Source organism: Ochotona princeps, chromosome 15 (genome assembly GCF_030435755.1).
Source record: "Ochotona princeps isolate mOchPri1 chromosome 15, mOchPri1.hap1, whole genome shotgun sequence".
Lineage (NCBI taxonomy): Eukaryota > Metazoa > Chordata > Mammalia > Lagomorpha > Ochotonidae > Ochotona > Ochotona princeps.
In genome coordinates, this window is record NC_080846.1 from 10,655,086 (window position 1) to 10,675,445 (window position 20,360).

Here is a 20,360-nt window from a genome sequence, read left to right on the forward strand (position 1 = left end):
GATGAGAGGTTGCTGCAAATTCTCTCTCCTGGGGTGGGTTGGGTGGGGGCACCCCTGCTGCTCCTCCAGGGCTACAGGCAGAGTTTCTTCCCCTAGGCCAACCACTGTCAGGGCATATGGCTTTTCAAAGTGGCTGGGAGGACCCCCTCAAAAAACAATCCTCAGGCTGCAGGGGCTTTAATAACCAGCCTCTCCCTGGAAGACATCCCATGCAGCCCAGGAGAAAGAGGGGGATGCCCCTGGTGAGGTTAGGTGGGCTAATTAGACAGCGTTCAATTCCCAGGCCACTTCAATAGCAACACAAGACAAGAAGGCACCAGGCCGCTATTGCCTTTTAGAAACACTCCCAAGCACTAGTCTCAGTTTTTCGGTACTCACATAGGCCTCGGGTAAATTTTAGGTTGGAGCTAGAGACTTCAGTTGTATGACTCCTATTAGAGCTCCAAGTGGCACAGGGAAAATTTGCCTCCAGGCCTCCAGGGACACAGAATAAGGAATTAGTATCATTTCATCTGAGGAAGGCACCATCCATAAAGTCAGGGAACAGCGAGACATCCCACTCCTCCCCTCTTCCAATTAACTTGCACTTTATCTGGAAACGGCCTAAAGGAAACACATACAAGCAATAGATTGTCTGATTTCTCATCAGCAAAGGTCACCTTTTACTTTGAGAGGGGAGACAACAGAGTTTATCCTCCTGGATTACTAGATAGAAAAGCAAACTGGAACCTTTCCTCTCACAAAATGCCCTTGCATTTCGGGCTCTTGAGGAATCATTCTCACTGTCACTGGTGACGTCTGCCATGCCAGCCAGCAAGGATGAGTGTGGGCCCTTGCTCAGCATCCCGGCAGAGACAGACAGGTTTCTGTACTTCCAGGGTGGTTTTGTGGACATCGCTGCTATGAGTCCCATCACTGTTCTTCTATTGGCATGTGCTCGTCAAAGGCAAACATCCTTCTTCTTCTTTTTTTTTTTAAAGATGTGCTTATTTATTTGAAAGCCAGAGTTACAGACACAGAGGGAGAGAGATAGGGAGAGGGAGAGAGCTTCCACCTGCTGATTGATTCCCTAAATGGCCACAATGCCCTGGCCATGACCATAACTCCATCCAGTTCTTATACACCTGTGTGGTACAGCTCAAGCATTTGGGGTCATTAACTGCTGACTTCCCAGGCACATTGGCAGGAAGCTGGATCTGAAGTGCTGCAGTGAGGGTAAGAACCAGCAATCTTCTGGGATGCCATGTCACAGGTGGTGGCTTCAACCACTGCACTACAATGCTGGCCCCTCAGGCATTTTTCTTATTCATCTCTATTCCCAAGTAGGGACAGAAATACAAGACGTAGAGTTGAAACTGACTGTCAGACAACATGCAAGATTTGAGACATATTTACACCACAAAAAGCATTCCTTGTTTAGCTGGTGCTCAAATTCAGTTGGCACCCTATCTTTTTTCTTTTTTCCAAGAAATAGAAAGACTGAGGTATCTTATCTGCTGAATCACTCCCCAGATGTCAGGCTAATGCTGGGATCCAGGAACTCAGTCCAGGTCTCCCATGTGGGTGGCAGGAACATAATTACTTGAGCTGTCACCGCTGACTCCCTGAGTGGTGTGTTAGAAGGGATGGCAGAGCTGGAGCTGGAGCTGGAACAGCACTGGGACTGGAACCCTTGGCATGCCAACATGGGGTAGGAATATCTTAACCACGAGTCCAAATGCTCCCCACACCCCCAACATCCTTTCTATTTGCTAACTCTGATCATCCTATTCCCAGGACATTTTTATACCTCATCCTGACATCTCTGAAAAACAGCCATACTACCTACTTCCCAGCAGAAGAAACAAAAGCTCAAAAAGATCAAATAAACTGTGGAGATGACACATCTCGTAGGTGGCAGGGTTGAACTTGAATCTCTGCCTTTCCACCTGCAGGCTCAATATACGTGGACAGCATGAGTAAATGGATGCAGATGAGCAGCCAGGGAACCTGTTGTGCATCCTCCTCTGAGTCATCCTGGCACGTTCTCTGCGATGACACTGCCCCAATTCCTCCTTTTGGGAAAAGAGCCAGCTTCTCTGGGACAGCAGTGATGCTATGGATAAGGCCAGGCTCTCCCTAAGTGAAAACAAATCTCCCAGTGCCATGAACAGTCGTGGTGGGCGGGGGGAGGGATCTGTTGAGAACAGCCACTCCATCCTAGCAGCACCATCCTGGGGCTCAAGGCTGACGGCTGAGCATCCCCCCACCTTTCTCCACAGCCCAGGGAAGGCAGATCCACTGCACAGGGAAGCCCACCCTGGCTGTGGAACCCTACAAAGTCTGCACAGTGCAACAAAGCAGGTTTGCAGGAACGGAGAGGTCCCCGGGCAAGGATGAGGTACGTGCCAGCCTGGTTTCAATAACTGGCCTCACAGATCTTTTTCACTTTACATGGAACTCTGCCAAGAGCTCCCCTCACATCTGCCTAAGTGTCATCCTCCCAGAGAGCCTTCCGGGAAAACGACGTCCCTGGCTGAGCCCCATCATGGCTCAGCAGCAGTAAAGGCACAGCTTCTATTTAAACGCTAATTTGTTTATTGTTGGTCTCCATCAGGGAACATAAGGTAGTTACAGAAGCCTCTCTTGATGGCTTTATTTCACCCACCACCTATATCTTCAGCAATTAGGATGCTGTTTAGCGTACCTGAGGTGAGCAGGACCAAGTCACTTAATGAAGAGCAGTGTCTACACATACTCACACACACAAACACACACCCACGACGAGGGGAGGGGCTTTCAGAAAGTTCATGGAAAAATGTCTTAAGAAAAAGCTCTGCCAAAAACATTTGCCCCAAAGTCAGCTATCTTTTAGTTTCATTTTCCACATTTTGATGTACCCCAATATCACATTAATGATACATGTATATACGGTTATATACATATATTTATATGTGCATATGTATATATGTATATACAAACACATATACGTAGTTATATACAAATACACACAAATACTGAAGTGGTCCCCAATGTAAGACTGGCCAAGTTACAATCCTTCTGACTTTATAATGGTGTAAAAATAACTACACTTTGAATAGAAACTACACTTCAGAGCTTGCATCTAGATCCCTACTCGGGCTGGCAATGTGGTCACTGAGGGAAGCTCAGGGTGATGCTCAGCTTGTTGTTCAATGGGGTGGGACATCCCACGATTATCTACTCAATCGTATTGTCAACCTACAGTACAGTGAGGCTATTCAGACATAACCCCACTGTAAATCAGGGAGCAGCTGGAGCTGTGTGTATAAAACATAAACCCAGCTAAAATTAAATACAAATTGTGGAATAAGGAGTGGCTGCCTGGGGACCCTGTCACCACACTTCATGTGCTGCTCCTCCTGTCTCTTCAAGTGCACAAACTAGCCTTCTTTCTAAATCCAGCTCGGTTGCTTCTTTCTTGCAAATCCTCTGTGTCTCCCCTCTCTCCTTAGACAGCCTCCATCTCTGGGTCCCTCTTTCAGCTTGTTGATGTGCTGGCTGTCACAGTGATTGTCCTATGTTGTAAATTACGGAATGGTATATACCTTGATGTCCTTTGTGGCTACCTGCATTCTCCAAAGAGTTGACACCTTCTCCCATCACTCACGCTCTACAGAGGGTAGATGTCTTCCTATTTGCTGGAAAGTGGGTGGATCTTGTGACCATGTAGCCAGTGATAAAAGCTGTACTGTCCAGGTTTTGGACATCACCCTCCGCTGACCTGGAGGTTTCCGATTCCTGCCTCTTGGAACAGTGCTTGGGACCTCCATGCTGTGAGAAGCTGGAGTCATGTGGAGAAGCCCTGGATGATGATGTGCAATGTCACAAGACAATGTGGTCAGGGTGGAGTGGGCACTCAGCCGGTGAGGCCTTCACTTGCAAAGCCAGTGTCTCATTTTGGAATGCCAGCTTGCATCTCCGGTTGTTCCACTTTGGGTCCAGCTCTCTGCTAATCGGCCTAGGAAAGCATCAGCAAATGGCCAGGTACTTGGACCCTGCCACCCACAGGAGAGACCCTGACAGAGTTCCAGGATCCTGCCTTCAATCTGGATCAGCCCTGGCAATTGCAGCTGTTTGGGAAGCAAACCAACAGATGGAAAATCTTTTCTGTCCTATCGCTCTGTGCTTCAAATTAAAAAAAAAAAAAAAGATCTTTATAAAAGGAGACAGGTGTGAAAAAAATGAAAACGTCAGGTGTGTGGGTAAGAAACCATCATAGGAATGAATCTTTTTAATCCCAACTGCCCCAACGGACACCACACCCTATATACCCTTCATAATAGATGAGCTACCCTGCTGAGTTCTTCCTGGATTCCTGATGCTCAGAAGTGAGAGCAAAATAAAATCATTGCTTTAAGCCACTAAATGTTGGCATAGTCAGTTATGCAACAAGATTTAATTAAAACATTCTCAAAGACAGAAACTGTCATCTTTATATTTCCTAAACCAGAACAGTTAAGGCTCACAGCTGGCACACTAAAACCTAGTTGAATGGAACTAGTTGGTAGTGAATTAAACATTCCCCATATTAGGAGGATCAATTCAGCTAATAGAGCCAAAATGTCCATGGTGATCAGTTGCAGCTACTTCCTGGCTTGGGTGAAAACAGCTGAAAAGAGTTTAGATGAGGATTTACAGGATGTTATACACTGTACTAAAAGACAGATTTTCCTAGGGATGAAATAAAATGATGAGTACCTTCAGTAAGTTGAAAGAATATTATCAATATTGTGACAGTCACTGTAAAAATACTTCATAAAAGTATCTGTTTGGAGGGCCTGGTACTGGGAAACCAGTACTTTACTCCCTACAGGACCACAATGGAGATACAAGCCCACAGCCTCAGCTCTTTATCCCCAAGCGCATGGAAACAATGAGGCAAGGTGAGTACTCTCTATCCCATAAAAATTACACTTTCTATTGCCTAAAAATTCAGAGCCACCCGGATTTGAATGGCTTCCTGTTAGGTAATGTCTCTTATAACAAGAGATGTGGCTATAGGATGCCTTCTTTGGACCATCACAAAAGGACACTCCCTGATCTGGGGTGCTTCACGCCCATCACTTACTCCCTCTGCAGGGCCCCTTCTACAAAGTCCTCTCTGTTCTGTCCTTTCCCAACTGCAGATCCTCCACCTTTCCCAAGAGTGATTTGTCCCTACCGTTCATAACCAAAAGAACCCAAAGACCCCAAGCTCTTTTTACCTAAAGGACAAAAACCAAATCTGCTTCCGGTTCTCTTTACCAGGCAAGTCTGAGCAAACACTGCTTTCAGAGAGAGCTCGAGAGCCAGGGGCTAGAGCATCTACCTGCTGCATGAGCGGCATAGAAGCGCCCCCTTGTTTACAGAGGGCCTCCTGGTTTCATCACACAGTCCAAGATCATTGGCACACAAGATACCTCACACACATCTGTACATGGTCTGGTCCATTTCCTGCTGCAGCAACAGAATTCCCAGATCCACTCATTCATAAGGGAAAGAGGGTTGTTATGTAGTTCATGCTTCTGAGGGCCTGAATTCCAGCTTCTGTCAGTAGCCTCCAGCTGGGGCTTTGTGTTACTTCATAACAAGACAGAAAAAGCAGAAGGCTGGGGGCGGGAGAGGTTGGAGGGGAGCATTGCAGAGCAGGCCAAACATAAGAGGTGACATCATTATGCAACAATCTGCTCCAGTGGTTGCTGGGGCCTTAAAGGTGGTTCCTCCTGTCCAATCCCACAATGGCAATCAAATTTCAACCTAAGTTTCATAGAGATCAAACCATATTAAAAGAGGGGCTTGGGGCTGGCATGGTGGTGTAGTGGGTTAAGCCAACACCTATGATGCTGGCATCTTGGATGAGTTCCAATTCAAATCTCAGCTGCTCTACTTTCAATCCAGTTCTCTGGGAAAGCAGTATGGAAGATGACCCAAGGTCCTGGATGCTGCACTCAAGTGAGAGATCCAGATGGAGTTCCACGCTGCAGCCTTAGGCCTGGCCTAGCCTCCGCCACTGTAGCTTTTTGGTAAACAAATCAGCAGATAGAAGTATGTAATTGCTTGCTCTCACCTCATTCTCACTCTCTCTCTCTCCCTCTCCTACTTTGCCCCTTAGCTTCAAAACAAAAATCAAAGATAAGGGCCATTTCAAGTGGCAGGCACTCTTTGCCCCACCCTTCATCATCTTCCACCCTTCATCATCTTCCACCCTGCTCAAAATGTACAAGTGATGACTGAGATGTAGCAGCCATCCTGGGACCATGAGGCTACCTCAAGACTTGAACGTATATGCTAACGATGGCAGGGCCCAAAGGCAGAAGCACCTTATAACAGTATAGAGGGCCTGGCACGGTAACCCAGCGGCTAAAGACCTTGCCTTGCATGCGCCTGGATCCCATATGGGTTCCAGCTCGTATCCCAGTGGCCCTGGTTCCCACCCAGCTCCCTGCTTGTTGCCTGGGAAAGCAGTGGAGGACAGCCCAAAGCCTTGAGATCCTGTACCCACGTGAAAGACCCAGAAGAGGCTCCTGGCTCCTGGCCTCAGATTGACTCAACTCTGGCCATTGCAGCCGCTTGCGAAGTGAATCAGCAGACAGAAGATCTTCCTATCTGTCTTTCCTCCTCTTTGTATGTCTGACTTTCCAATAAAAAATAAAATAAATCTTTAAAAAAAAAAAGACAGTATAGAAGTACTATTTTAACCTTGGATGTTCTACCTGCTGTAAACTGTTATAAATCAACTTCCTACTTTAAACTATTAGTTTGTTCTCTGACACTAACTAGCAGCCAAATACACCAGCATTAGTTTAACCAATGTGTCAAAATCAAATGTTTTTATTGGTCAAAAATAGTGCATTCACCTCCAACCACCTTTAGCAACTAGAAAACTCTGGTTGAATGCATGGGTGTGTCTCATAACTGAGGGAGTACTGATGAACGGTATTGACGGCAGTAAAGAGGTATAGAAGAACTACAAGACCCAAGCTTGCCTTCCAAGAGCTTACAGTCTGTTGGAGAGGCAGGTCAGAGCCTTAGCAAAAGGTTTCCAGGAGCATAAGGACATACATGAGCCATGACCCAAGGTACACTGCTCACAGCAAGCAAAGGCAAAGCCAAGGCACCATGGGCTTGACATAGGAAGTCCCAGGAAAGTTGGGGCAGGAGACTGAGAGAAGAAAGCAGCTGCTCCAGCTGGGCCAAGTGCTGGAGCAGGAGCTCGGAACTGGGAACAGAAGTGTTGAGAGGACAACAAGAGTTCTGCCTGAAGGGAGCAAGGTAGGGTTGAGGGATGCCAGGATGAAGAACCTAGACTAAACCATGCCTCTAGTAGGGAGACAACAGAATCAGAGTGGGGCTGGCTGATCTGGGGGAGCAGGAGCCATGGACAAAGACAGGGAGAAGGTGGAGGATGGGAGTAGATGGGGTTGGAATAAGAAGCTGCCTGTGGTCTGTAGGTTCCTGGCATGTTCAGAGTCCTCACTCTGAAGCAGGGCCCAGTGCAAAAGGTCGGACTAACAGTGACAAGAACATCACCACAGTCTTTTCATTTGAGCGCCAGCAGGACACAGCAGGCCAATTGCACATCATTTCTGCTTTCTCCTCTCCTCCAAGTAGCTTTCTAGAACTGCAGCTTCTGATTTCATACCTTCTCGCTTCCTACTCCATACCCAGAGAGAAATGAAAGCTGTGAATCTGGCATCCACACACCAAGATGCCAGCTTTGATACAACGGAGTCTTGGTGTGCAGACATGGGATCACAGTGGCATGTAATGGAAAGGACTTCCCCTCAGGAAGTTGCAGCATCCTGGGGCAGCATAGGCCCCCAGAGGGCACTTCTGGGACAACCTCATCCACCGGTTTTCAGACTGGGTTCCTCTGGGCAGTAAGTTCCACTGTAGACAAAGTGGGTACTGATTGGAGCACACCGTCTTTCCTTGGCTTTGTTTCGTGTATTGAGGCTCCCCAAGAAACTGGATCTGGACAAGAGTCATTGCTGAGTACGGAAGCCACAGCTGGACTCCCACCTTCATTTAACAGATGAAGAGACGGAGGCCCACAAAACCCTCACGCTCCCATTTCTTCTTAGTCTCATCATTCTTAGACTGACTTGGTCCATGTGTTCATCACAAAAGCTGCCACAAGGATGGTGTTTTATAAATACTAGGGATGAAGAGCTATGGATGCAGAGAATGGAACTGGCCCAGCAGACCACTGGGAAGGCATGGTTACTCATTTTCAGTCCACACCTGTGGCTTGGCAGGGCCAACACAGCAGTAGGCACCTGAGCTGGGGCATGTACTAACACAACATTCTCAGTTCCTCTGTTCACAGAATTTCCCAGGATGACCTGTACCAGGGCTCACAATCTGTGCCCAGTCTTCCCTCAGCATGTTGCATGTGTGATTCGCCTCATCCTTGATTTGAGTAATGCTGTGAGCTTCTCAAAGACACCAATCAGGCCATGTTTATCCTTGTCTCTTTAGCACCTGGCCTGGCCAAGAACAGGTAACCGAACCCAACCTCTTTGCTGCTCTTCAGTGAGTGCCTGGGTCCTGTAAACATTGGGCAAATCTTTGAGGAAGTATAGACTGTAAAGTGACTAAGCTAGAAAGATGCTGTGTCACAGAAGGTCTCTCCTAGGGGTGTTCTCTTCTTTCTGCCAGGTGTTCATTGCTTTCCTCTTTCTCAAATGGGAAGGTTGGTCACTTAGCTAAACCCCTGAGGGCTGCATTGAGACTGCATGGAACTGTGGGAAAAGGGACCAGCAAATGTAAAAACAAGGCCCATGTGGCATGCCTGTCCTCAATTCCAGATGTTTGAACACAAACATCTTCCTATGTGAATTTATGAATAATACTTGGCATGTCCACAGGAAAAGGGGAAAATGTGGGAAGAGGCTGGCTGGTTGGTTTTGCCCAGCTTTCAGACTGGATTCTATGTATTGTTGATAACTGCAGAATAGGTGAGTGAATGTGTGTGTGTGTGTGTGTGTGTGTGTTTGTTCACACAGGGTTAGGTCTCGGAATAATGGTCCCTAAATGACCTTTTGGAGGTCAATCTCAAATGGGGCTCAACTTCTTGGAAACCCCCCCAAATCTCCAACACCCTGAAGTGAAAATTATCAGCTTCAGAATATAAACTCCGCAAAGCCATCATCAATAACTATAATTAAGTGGCTAAAACCCCTAGGATGAAGTCAGTGTCATGAACTGTTGACTTCAATATTTGTAACAATTTCATTACACTTGAAAAACAAAGGCTGGCTAGATTTTTCTTGTTTTGCACACATTTATGAGGATACGCGACAAAGACAGAGAAATCAGAGTCCCCTATCAGACAAAAGAGTAATCTATATACACCCAAGTAATTCTAAAAGCAAAATCATTGCACATTTTTTTACAGTTATACATTTAGGTTTCACAAGGCATGTTTGAATGTGACAGAAGATGGCATCTCCATAGATAAAAAAGCTACAGTCTATGAAGAGGATAAAATTGCCAACATGACAGCCTGAAAATCTTAACTATCAAAACTATTATTGCAAATGCCCATTTTCTGACAATTCTACTAATACAGTCATGTACACAAGCAACACACACACACACACAAGTGTATGCACATATACATGCTCACAGGTGCACATATGCATACATTTGCCCTGCTTGTTGTGGGTAACTACTGCAGCAGTACATGCTTTCTATTGCTGCATCCCTTTAAAAGCACACTGCAATTTCCTCTGATACACCACGTACAATCAATAACCTCCCACTCCTCCTTTCATAGAAAACTCATTTTCCTTTGAAGGCAACACGATGAGTGATTAAGATGCATAACAGAGACAGCGTGAACAGACTACATGATAATGGGTGGTTATGACAGTCCTCTCTCTGGAAAACTTCAAGCACAGTGAAAACACAAGGACAGGTGCACAAACCTGTGACCCCCCACCAGGACTGGCCCCGCTGCAGCAGGGATGACCTCTTAGGTGTGGGAGCCAAGCTGGGTTCTGTGAGCCTCTGCACCTGTGCTTTGCTTCTCGAAGATCTTGCTCCATCCGCAGCTCCTGTGGTTGCTGCAGGAAGGCTCCAATGGCCAGGATGAGGAGCCAGGGTTTCCAGGCCCTCTGTATTCTGCAGAGCCCCATGGGCACTGGCATGACCCTTCCTCCTCCATTATGCATGACCATTCCACACACTTGAACTTCAACAGGCCACGGGCCTTTACCAATAGCCTTCTGGGGAAGTCCCTTCCAGAACCTCACAGACACAGAGGAGCCAGAATCATGTTCAGGGTTCCATCTGTGTCTACAGGGCAGGGACAAAACAATTCTGTCTGCCCACAGGTCAGAGGACAGTCTCCCTGCCCCAGGGCTCAGAGCAGGGCATAGGAGTGGGCAGGGCCTTGACTTGGCAATTCTAATGAGCTGACACAGGCAAATGCTCATATTTATGCATGTGCATGCCCACACAGCATTCACCTTAGAATATACAAGCCAGGTCCTCAAACATTTGAGCACCAACAATAGGCAAAAAGTGACTTGGAAAAGCACAGCAAGGATTAGGAGTCAGATGTCTGGGCACTTAGTAACCTTGGACAAGATATTTCACCCTTCCCATCCTCCAGTTCATCATTTGAAGATTTATTTGAAAGTCAGAGTTGGAAGAGAGAGAGATTTTCCATCAGTTGTTTACTGCTTAGATGGCTGCAACAGCCAGGGTTGGACCACACCAATATTAGGAGTTTCTTTTGGGTCTTCAATATGGGTGGCAGGAACCCAAACACTTGGGCCATTTTCCTCTGCTTTTCCTAGGCCACTAACAGGAAGATGGACTGGAAGTGGAGCAGCCAGGTCTTATAATCCCGTGTGGGATGTTGGTGTCATAGGTGGCAGTTTTACCTACTGGTGTCACAGTGCTGTCGCCTCCATTTCCTCTTTCATGGATTAGGATGCTTCCCCACCCTACTACATAGAGCTGTTACAAATATTCATTGAAATAATTGATAGGACTTTGTGAAAGTCTAAAGGATTATTAGTAATTAGGCATTGTGAGACTCAAATTTGTAGTCAGTAGAGCCTAATACATATATATATGAAATATCTCTTTCTATCTTTCTCATGGCCCCTTCTTTCTGTTCCACTTTCTTCGCAAGTTAATCTGGTCCCTGGAGAAAGAGGAAGAGGAGGCAGATCTGAGCGATCAATAAGAACATTAGGTTAAACTGTCTTAGATCAAGTATTTGAATCAATAAGTGTCACATTGTTCTGGAAAAAAAAAGATTCTAGTTCTTTCCAATGGCAAAACTGGCTCCTGGTCACATTAGGTGTTTTTCCCATTATCCCAGTATCTGGCACTTTTTAAATCCTGAACCATTTCCAAAATGAAGGATTGGAAGGAGAGATGGAGAGACTATAAGACCATAAAGAACGATTCATCAGGGAGATGAGACAAGCAGCTGCTTAATCTTTATAATCCCATATTGCCAATCTGATTAAGGCAATTGATTCTCTACCTGATGGCTGATAATCAGCCAGCTGCCAAAGCAGTGATTATGCAGTCTTCATCTTATCAGTATTGAAGAATTTTCTTTCTTATTAATATTTATTTAATTAATTGAAAGGCAGATTTACAGAGGAGAGATAGAGATCTTCCATTTGTTGGCTCACTCCCCAGATGGGCACAACAACCAGGGCTGGGCCAGGCTAAGGCCAGGAGTCTGAAACTCTATGCAGGTCTCCCATATGGGTGACAGAGCCCCAATCACTCAGACCATTTCCAATTGGGAATATAGCTCCTGGTGTATTAGCAGTGAGCAGGACAGGAAGTGGAGCAGCTGGCACTCAAGCCAGTGCGTTCATGTGAAATGCCAATGCTGCAGGTGGTGGCTTAACTCACTGCAGCCCAAAGCCAGCCGCAGGAATTTGAACCGCAATGCACTGCACCCCTGCTATCAGCAGCCAGCATGGTTCATGGGCAAGCCTAGTGATGCCAAGATGGGAATTGCAGTTCCTGCATCCCAGCTGCATGGTCCTTCTGGAGTTGCTTAGCCTCTCTCAGTCAGGTTCCTCAGTTGTGGGGTAGAGCTAGTAACACTAATCTCATGGGTGGTGCTGCAAGAATTAAGTGAGATAATACCAGGCCAGCATCCTGCAGAGCCTAGAACAGGGATGCTTTCAACATGTGAGAACTGGTGTTCATCACAACCATGGAAAGAGAACCATTCTGGAGCAGCAGGACCTTACAGAGACAGCAGCTTTGGTGTGCAAAGGGTTAAGAGCCAGGCCTGGGCCTGGCACAATGGCTCAGTGACTAAATCCTTACCAGAATGCCAGAATCCCATGTGGGTGCTGGTTCATATCCTGGATGCTCCACTTCCCATCCGACTCCCTGCTTGTGGGCTGAGAAAGCAGTGGAGAATAGCCTAGGGCCTTGGGAACCTGTGCCCATATGGGAGACACTGAAGCTTCTGGCTTCAGATCAGCTCAGTTCCAGTTGTTGTGGGTACTTGGGGAGTAAACGAGCAGAAGGAAGATCTTTCTCTCTGCAAATCTGCCTTTCCAAGAAAATAAATAAATCTTTGCAAAGAGCCAGGCCTTGTTGAGAAGTGTGGTCTCCATGCAGACATTCCTAACACCCAGCACCTACTGTCACCCACCATACTTGCTCAGCTGCTGGCAGCAGGGCAGTCCCCACTCCTTGCAAGTCTGTGAATCCCTTGGACCTCAGGGGTCTGGTTTGCAAAATCCATGTGCTGCCCAGACCAACAGCAGCAAGAGAACTGTGAAGGTTTCTTCCGGCTCTAAAATCCCAGGGTCCACATGGTCAGAGTTTTTCACTTTGAGTTAGTGCAAAGCGCCACCTCATAGGCAGAAAGTAGATACAAAGGGATCATGAGCGCGCCTTTCTTGTCTGTCCTTCAAAGAGAAGCTAGCTTTGAAAGAGAGAGCTTTTCGAGGCTGAGGATTTAGAAACAGAGAGGAAGACTCCCAGCCAGTTAGCCAAAGGTTAGCCAGAGGTTAGCCAGAGGTTTCTGGTTTTCCTGTTAGGATAGATCTGTTGATACATGGCTCATTCCACAGGCTGCAGACAGTGGCTCAGCGTCCACCAAAATGTGGGGGTGACTGCAGGGAATAACAAACACTGCTGCCTGCCTGGGAGATGCTGTAGCTCATCCATCACTGAACAAACATGCTTAAGTGCCTACCCTGTGCCTGCTTCACACAAAGACAACCCACAAAGATGGACAGCCTCACGGGTGGCACAGCAGAATGTGAGCAGAGGGATCAAAGATGCCTAGAGAAACACAGGCACAGCCAATGTGCGCCGAGCCCTCATTGCCTTGCACAGAGTATATGCAAAGATGCTGTTTTACCTCCAGGACATTCCAGTAAGGAGCAGATTCCTTCAAAGGAAGAACCCATGGCTTAGAGGGGAGAACCCGCCCAGGGTGACACACTTCATGAGGGCTGAGGCTAGAACTTGAACCCAGGCTCTCTGATCAAAGATCTATGAGTGTAATGACCACACAGGGATGCTGCTCCATGCAGACAACTGGACTCGGTATTTCAGTAAGGAAACAACTTACACGGCCTGAGTCACATTCTCCCAAAGTTACCATGAATCCATCTGCAGGAGGGCTTAGGAATTCTGGATGGCTCCTTTCTGTTCATGGGACACTGCTATAGCCAGAAAGTTCCTGAGGGACCATCAGGGACTCCTCTTTAAACCTCAGGCTTTTGAGAGTCAGTGGTACACACCCTGACTTTGACCAAATGGGAGTGAGCACTTGTGCGCTGAAGCTTGGGAGGTAACCTGGCCAACCAGGGTTATTTTTGGTTCTGAGATGGCTCTGACGACTTCCACCTCTGACCCCTTGAATCAGAAGTGCCACCTGGGAAGCAAGGCTGCTGCGGTGACAGAGGGGGGAACACAAAGAACCTGGCACTGGGCCGGGGGGGGGGGGAGGAGGAGAACTGCAGATAATCACAGACAGGAAGAGGAGGGTCACCTTCAGCCACGAAGTCTCTACTGGTTGGATCCTGGATCTGTGAGACCATCTCTTCAACACCAGTTCTCCTCATCCCCTTTCTTTGTTTTCCCACTCTCTTTAGGTCCTAGAGCTCCACCACGGTTCCAAACACAGCCCACCTTACCTTTCTCCTACCTTACGACTTGGTCTCATTCGGCTGAGCCTTAGGAAAACGCACCTTCCTTGCTTGTCTCAGTGGCTAAGGCCTCAGGACAGTCTCACAAAGGGACCCCAGGTCCCTGAACAGTCTGAGTCTGCCGGGACATCCAAGCAGGAAGGGCTTGATTACCACACAAACTTGGGTTATCTTACGCCCTAACTCAAGACACCCAACACAGGTCCCAGGGGTACATCTGGGGAGTCTCCCCAGTTACACACAAGAAAGTCCCTGGGGCCCTGCATGAAGCTCTGCAGCTCCAGCAAGCCCAGATTGAAATCTGTAATTTGGGGCACTCTGCCCACTCAGCAAATGACATACTGAGGACAACTCCCTCCTTCCCCTTGGGTCATGGTGGCCTATCTGGGTCCCATTCAGCACATCCCACCGCTTAAATATGCAGACAGGAAGCAGTCCCCGAAGGCTGCAGGCAGAAACACGCCCACCACCCGGGGCTGCAGTTGGCCACTTCCTCTCCCCAGGTAGGTGTTCTTGCATAGACTTTCAGGGTATCCCTGCTGCTCCTTCTCAGACTCAAGTCTTTGGTCCTTTTATCTCTTCAACACCCACTCCCAATTCGTGGCCTTTAAAATCATCCATGTGCTCTTGGCTCCCACATTCATACAACCAATGCATCCTCTCCTCTTACTGCCCACCAGGATTGTTCCAAGTTACCACCTCCTGAGTATCGAGTGGAGCATTAAGCTCAGCCTGTCCCACACTGGACATCATTCTGCCATCCCCAATTCTATTTTTCTGTCTCAACCAATGGCAATCTGATCCTTCCAGTGTTTCTCAAGCCATCCTTGACTCCTCCTGCTCTTTCTTGCCTTACACCCAAGGCATCAACACCATCTTGTTGATATTTGCCCCTCCCCCCCACACACACACCAAACACTTTAGTGATGGCCAGAAACCAGGCACTTCTTAACCCACCTCTTCCACTGCCACCATGGTCAATATCATGGTGGCTTCTGCCATCTGGATATTACAAGAGCCCCCACATACCACACTCTCTGCCTTTGTTCCCCTTAAGTCTATTTCCAACCAGAAGCCAAAGTAACCCTTTCATATCTTGTTGGCTCTTATCGAAAAAATCTGTACTGGCTTCCCATCTGACCGATAAAAGCCAAAGCTATCATGGCTCTTGAGCATTTACCTACCCTGGCTTACTATTGACTAATCACCTCCTATTCCTCTCAGCTTACTCTCACTTCTCTATCACCATGGCTTTTAGCTATTCCTGCCTCAGAGTTTTTGTACTGTTTTCTCTCGCCTGGAATACTCTTCACTCTAGAAGACCAACCTCTTCATCTCCTTTGCATCTCTGCCCCAGTGTCACCTTTTCCACACTGCCATTACAGTTTACCATTCCCAGCCCTCCTAATTCCTCTTACTCTGCTTTATCCTTTTCAATGGGAGGTATCATCTAACACCTTGCACCATTCAATTACATGGTATGCATATTACTTGGGGTCCCCACCTACTGTATGTAAATCCTGCGAAGGCAACCATTTATGTCTGTGGTCTAATGGCTGCTAAGTTGCTACAACCAAGCTTGCTGCGTAGTAGACTCTCAAATACATGGTTGTTGGGTAACTGGGTGAAAGAACAATTATTTTGCCATTTATAGAACACTTTTCCATCTGATGATCCCTTGAGCCTCCAAACAATGCTGGGAAATAGGTCTTTACATCTTTCAGATGAGAAAACAAATCCAGAGGCAAGAAGTCACTTGCCTGGGATTGCTCTAGAGCCAACCTCAAGCCTTCTTCCATCCTTGAACTCCTGATCTGTGTATCATCTGCCCACACTAGTGCAATCTCCCCAAAGTCCAGGCCTTCCCATCTCTCTCCTGCCTGCCTCTTTAAGCTGTCATTTTAGCATGCTAGTGACCTTCTCTGCAGGTGCACTGCAACAGGCTGTGCATTTTGTCAAGGGTCCTATGTAACATCTGACACAGACGTGAAGTTCTGGGCCAGCACCTGAGCCCAGGACCTCCCCTAGAACACAGGAAGAAGAGGGATGCTCCACCTCACCCTGGCCTTCTGCTTGCACATGTATCATAACAGCCAGACACTAAGGGGTGGGAGAGAGCCTCTGTAGACCTCAGGGTCTAGAAGTTAGAAACGGGAACCGACCCACAGCTCTAGGACTTTAAAAGTCACTCCATGTCTTTGTCCTGCAGCTTCCTCAATCAGTAAACCCAAGGTAAGTAACATGAAGCCATTTTAACAGCTCGTGGAAAAATGGAATGAAAAGATAAGTGTATTTTAGTGGGAAAAAAAAGTTTGAAATGGATGCAGAGCTTTTCTACAACACACTTTTTCCATGAACTTTTTGAAGTACCCTTGTATCCTGTCTCAGAGGGACTGATCGTCTGCATTTATTAGCACAGCACCAGCGTGGGGCGAACACAGCCAGCCTTAGCTTTGAGTGCTTCTGCATGGTTCCACATCTTTACCTCACTGGACACCTGCAACTCTGTGAACTACTGTTGTCACTGCCATTCCTACTGGAGGCACTGAGATTCAGAGAGGTCCGCAGTTTACACAGTTCAGGGCCACCCTCCTAGGGCTGAGCTGGGGATGAGGTATTTCTACTCCTGGGAGGCCTCAGGTACCCTGGGCCACAGGCAGGCCCCCTGCAGCCAGGCACAGTTTCACACCACAGGGTTAAGGGAGGCTACAAAATCGTCAGCTTGCTCCATCTGCTTCGTAAGTCCACAGCTCCCGGGTTGGCAGAAAAGATGACATTGAGCAGTAACCACATCAACCACAGCAAATGGACCCAGGTGGGAAGGGGACAGGAAGTCTCAACACCTGCCCACTCCCATCTCCACCCATGTCTCCCCTGTACCATACCTGCTCCATCGAGCTAAGCTAAAGCTTCTGTGAGATTCTGGTCTCCAGAGTAACTGATGCAGCTGCAGGATGAGGGTGCACTTGGCTTCCAAAGAGATAGGAATAGACACAGAACGGGCGCCCATAATGGAGCAAGGGGGAGCACAGACCAATGCGGGGGCGGGGGGAAGGGGACCTCCCTGCTTCTCTCTGCCTGTCATCCCTGATGGGGCTGATGGGGCAGGCTCCAAGAAAGGAAGGAAAAACCATCCATCACCTCCCACTGAGTCACCCTTGCAGGTTTGCCCATGGTCCATGTCAACACCATGATCAGGTGGAGGAGGTAGACCCAGGTCCTGACTAATCCTGAATGTCTAATGCTGCCCTGGAAACACAAGAGAGGGGAAGCTCCCCTCTCCCAGGCATCAGCCTGATCTCAGCCCTCAAGAGGCTTCACCACCTTCTGACACTCGGGGCCCTGTGAACTCTCCTGAGCAGCCACTGTCTTGGGTACAGTCTTAAATCTCTGGCATTCTGGCCCAGCTCGGTAGACTAGCAGCTAAAGTCCTTGCCTTGAACGTGCCAGGATCCCATGTGGGCACCGGTCCTAATCCCAGAGGCCCCAACTTCCCAATACAGCTCCCTGCTTGTGACCTAGGAAAGCAGCTGCGGATGGTCCAAAGCCTTGGGACTCTGTACCCACGTGGGAGACCTGGAAGAGGCTCTTGGCTCCTGGCTTCGGGTTGGCTCAGCTCCAGCTGTTGTAGCCACTTGGGGAGTAAATCAGTGGATGGAAGATCTTCCTCTCTGTCTCTCCTTGTCTCTGTTATATCTGACTTTCCAGTAAAAATAAATAAGAATATTTTTAAAAAGGAAAAAGAAAAAAAAACCTTCTGTAATTCTTCCTGGATCAATTAACCCCACCTGTGACACGCGAACTCCAGGAGGACAGCAAGCAGGTGAGCTGGACTCTCAAAGCCAGTAGGACATGGGGTGCTGAAAAGGGCTGAGGAGGGGGTTGAGGAAGGCCAGGGTGCTCCTTGGTTACAAAAACTCTTAGAGGCATCAGAGAAAGAGGAGGGTGATTGACACACTTCTCCTGCACTGAGGCAGCAGGAGCTGGGATTAGGAAAAACAATGCCACGTGCCACCCAGAAAAAAAAAAAGATCAGTTAATCTGTGTTACCTCAACCTCCAAGTCTGGCACCCATGCTGTTTTCTTAGATTTCAATCACCTCTCCTCCCAGCTGCCTCTCTGATTTGCTTTCAGATGTTAATGCACGGGGGAACTGTTAATTTGATTCTGCATTTAGCACACCGGATCTTCCCAGTAATTGTTTTCATTGGCTCAGCCACACTTCTAATGGGGGCCCACCGCAGGCTTCCGGACTGACATTTATTTTACCAGGAGCTGTGTAGGAAAACCAGAGACCTTTCAGCCTCCTCCTGAATTCATCTCCAAGCTGCCATCAGGGATGCAGGCTCCCAGCCTCCTCCGGGTTTCAGGAGTGAGCTTTGCCATTGCAGTGGATGAGCATGGAGCTGAGAATTCACAAACTGTGCGACTCGGGGTGGCGCCTTGTTCTGCTCTGCGCCTCAGTGGCCCCACCTGTGAAATGTGAGACTTCAGCCAGGCACTTAGGATGAGATGTGGAAAGCCATGCTGCCATTTGCTGTCTTGGTGACTCTGGAGAAGGGACTACATCTGCTGCCCTCAGATCCTTCTTGCACAGAATGGGAATGATAACAATACCCTAAGCAAATGGCATTCCCAGGATCCCTGCTCCTTCCTAACCTGCTCCGAACTGCAGTCCGCACAGCACACTTCTGATCACAGCCTCCCCCTCCTGAAAAGCTTTCAAAGTCTCTCTTGTGTCCTTGGGTAAAGACGGACGTTAACTTGGCAGATGCCTGCTCTATTCTGGGATGACCTCCTTCCCTTCTCGGTTCCAGCCACACTGGCCACTCCTCCTTCTCATATTCCTCCCCTCTGCCACTGTCCCTTTGCATACACTGATTGCATACATGGAGCACTGCTCTTCCTACCTTTCCCACCCAACTGGTCATGCTTTTGCCTCACTCAAACTTCACTTCCTTGGCGAAACCTCTGCCTGCTGCTGGTCACATCAAGAGCCTCAGTGGAGATTTTTACAGCCCCAAGGAGCTCTCCCATGTAGCAATTGTTACAGCTGCATGATTATTTGCAGTGAACAGGCTACCAACCAACAATGGTAAACACTGCACCACCAATGTCTATATGTCTGGGACTTCCCAGCAGCCCTAAGAATTAGATCTCATGATAATTCTCATCTAATGAAGGAGAAAGCTAAATCAAGAGAGGAAGGTAACTGGTATCACACAGGTAACAAGAGCCCAATTCCCTCCCCCTCCAAATTCTGGTTATTTGCAGATGATGTAAAAAGCCTATCATTCACAAGGCAAGGCTCAGGAAGCAGATGCCTAAACGAAGCTGGTACTGCTTACCCACTTAATACAATAGCGATAACGGCCAAGGCACACAGAGCACGACGCTGTGGCCAACACCACCCTGAGGACTTCTATCTGATTTAACTCATTTTGTCCTCCAAGCCACCTTGGCCGGGCATGTTGCCATAATCCCCATTAAATGGGAAAATGAGGCCAGGAAGGATTAATGGACTTGTCCAAGGTCACCTGGCCCACAGGTGATGGACGCTAACTCCAAAGCTCAGGAAAACCCCAGAAGCACCAGGTTTAGTCTCCACCACAGTGAAACTGGGATAAAGTCCCACTGCATTGGATTTCCACATTCTGTTCCACCAGTGAGATAGTCTATGCCTCCTGCAGCACTGGGCCTACACAGTCAGGTGGGAGATCCACAAGGCTGTCCCTGGGGACCACAAAGCTGGCCACTGCCCCAGGGCTTTGCCGGGTTGCAGGCTACACTATGATCTGATCAGGGGCAGCTAGACAGCGACTCCAGGGCAGCCAGCAAGGGGGGGTGGAGGCTGGATGGTTTAAAAGAAAAAGATCCAATGGGACCAATGAGGCGCCATAGAAGGTTAAATCTCTACCTGCATCCCCATATGATTGACAGTTCGTGGATATGTTAACTTGTTGCGCTGCTTCACAGTCAGTTTCCTGCTAATGTGCCTAGGAAAGCACTGGAAGATGGACCAAATCCTTGGGCCCCAGTATCCACAGAAGAGACCCCAAAGAAGTTCTAGGTGCCTAGCTTTGGATTGGCTCTGGCCATAGCAGCCATTTGGAGAGTGAACCAGTGAATGGAAGACCTCCTCTCTCTCTTTCTCTCTCTCTCTCTCTCTCTCTCTCTCTCTCTGTCTCCTCTCTGCCT

At 48.0% G+C, this 20,360-nt stretch overlaps 1 protein-coding gene across 4 annotated transcripts in view; it reads right to left on the minus strand.

The window, feature by feature from the left end:
* The window catches only part of ABTB3 (ankyrin repeat and BTB domain containing 3), a 364,832-nt gene that overhangs the window by 231,968 nt on the left and 112,504 nt on the right, over positions 1–20,360 (minus strand). The window lies entirely within an intron of this gene.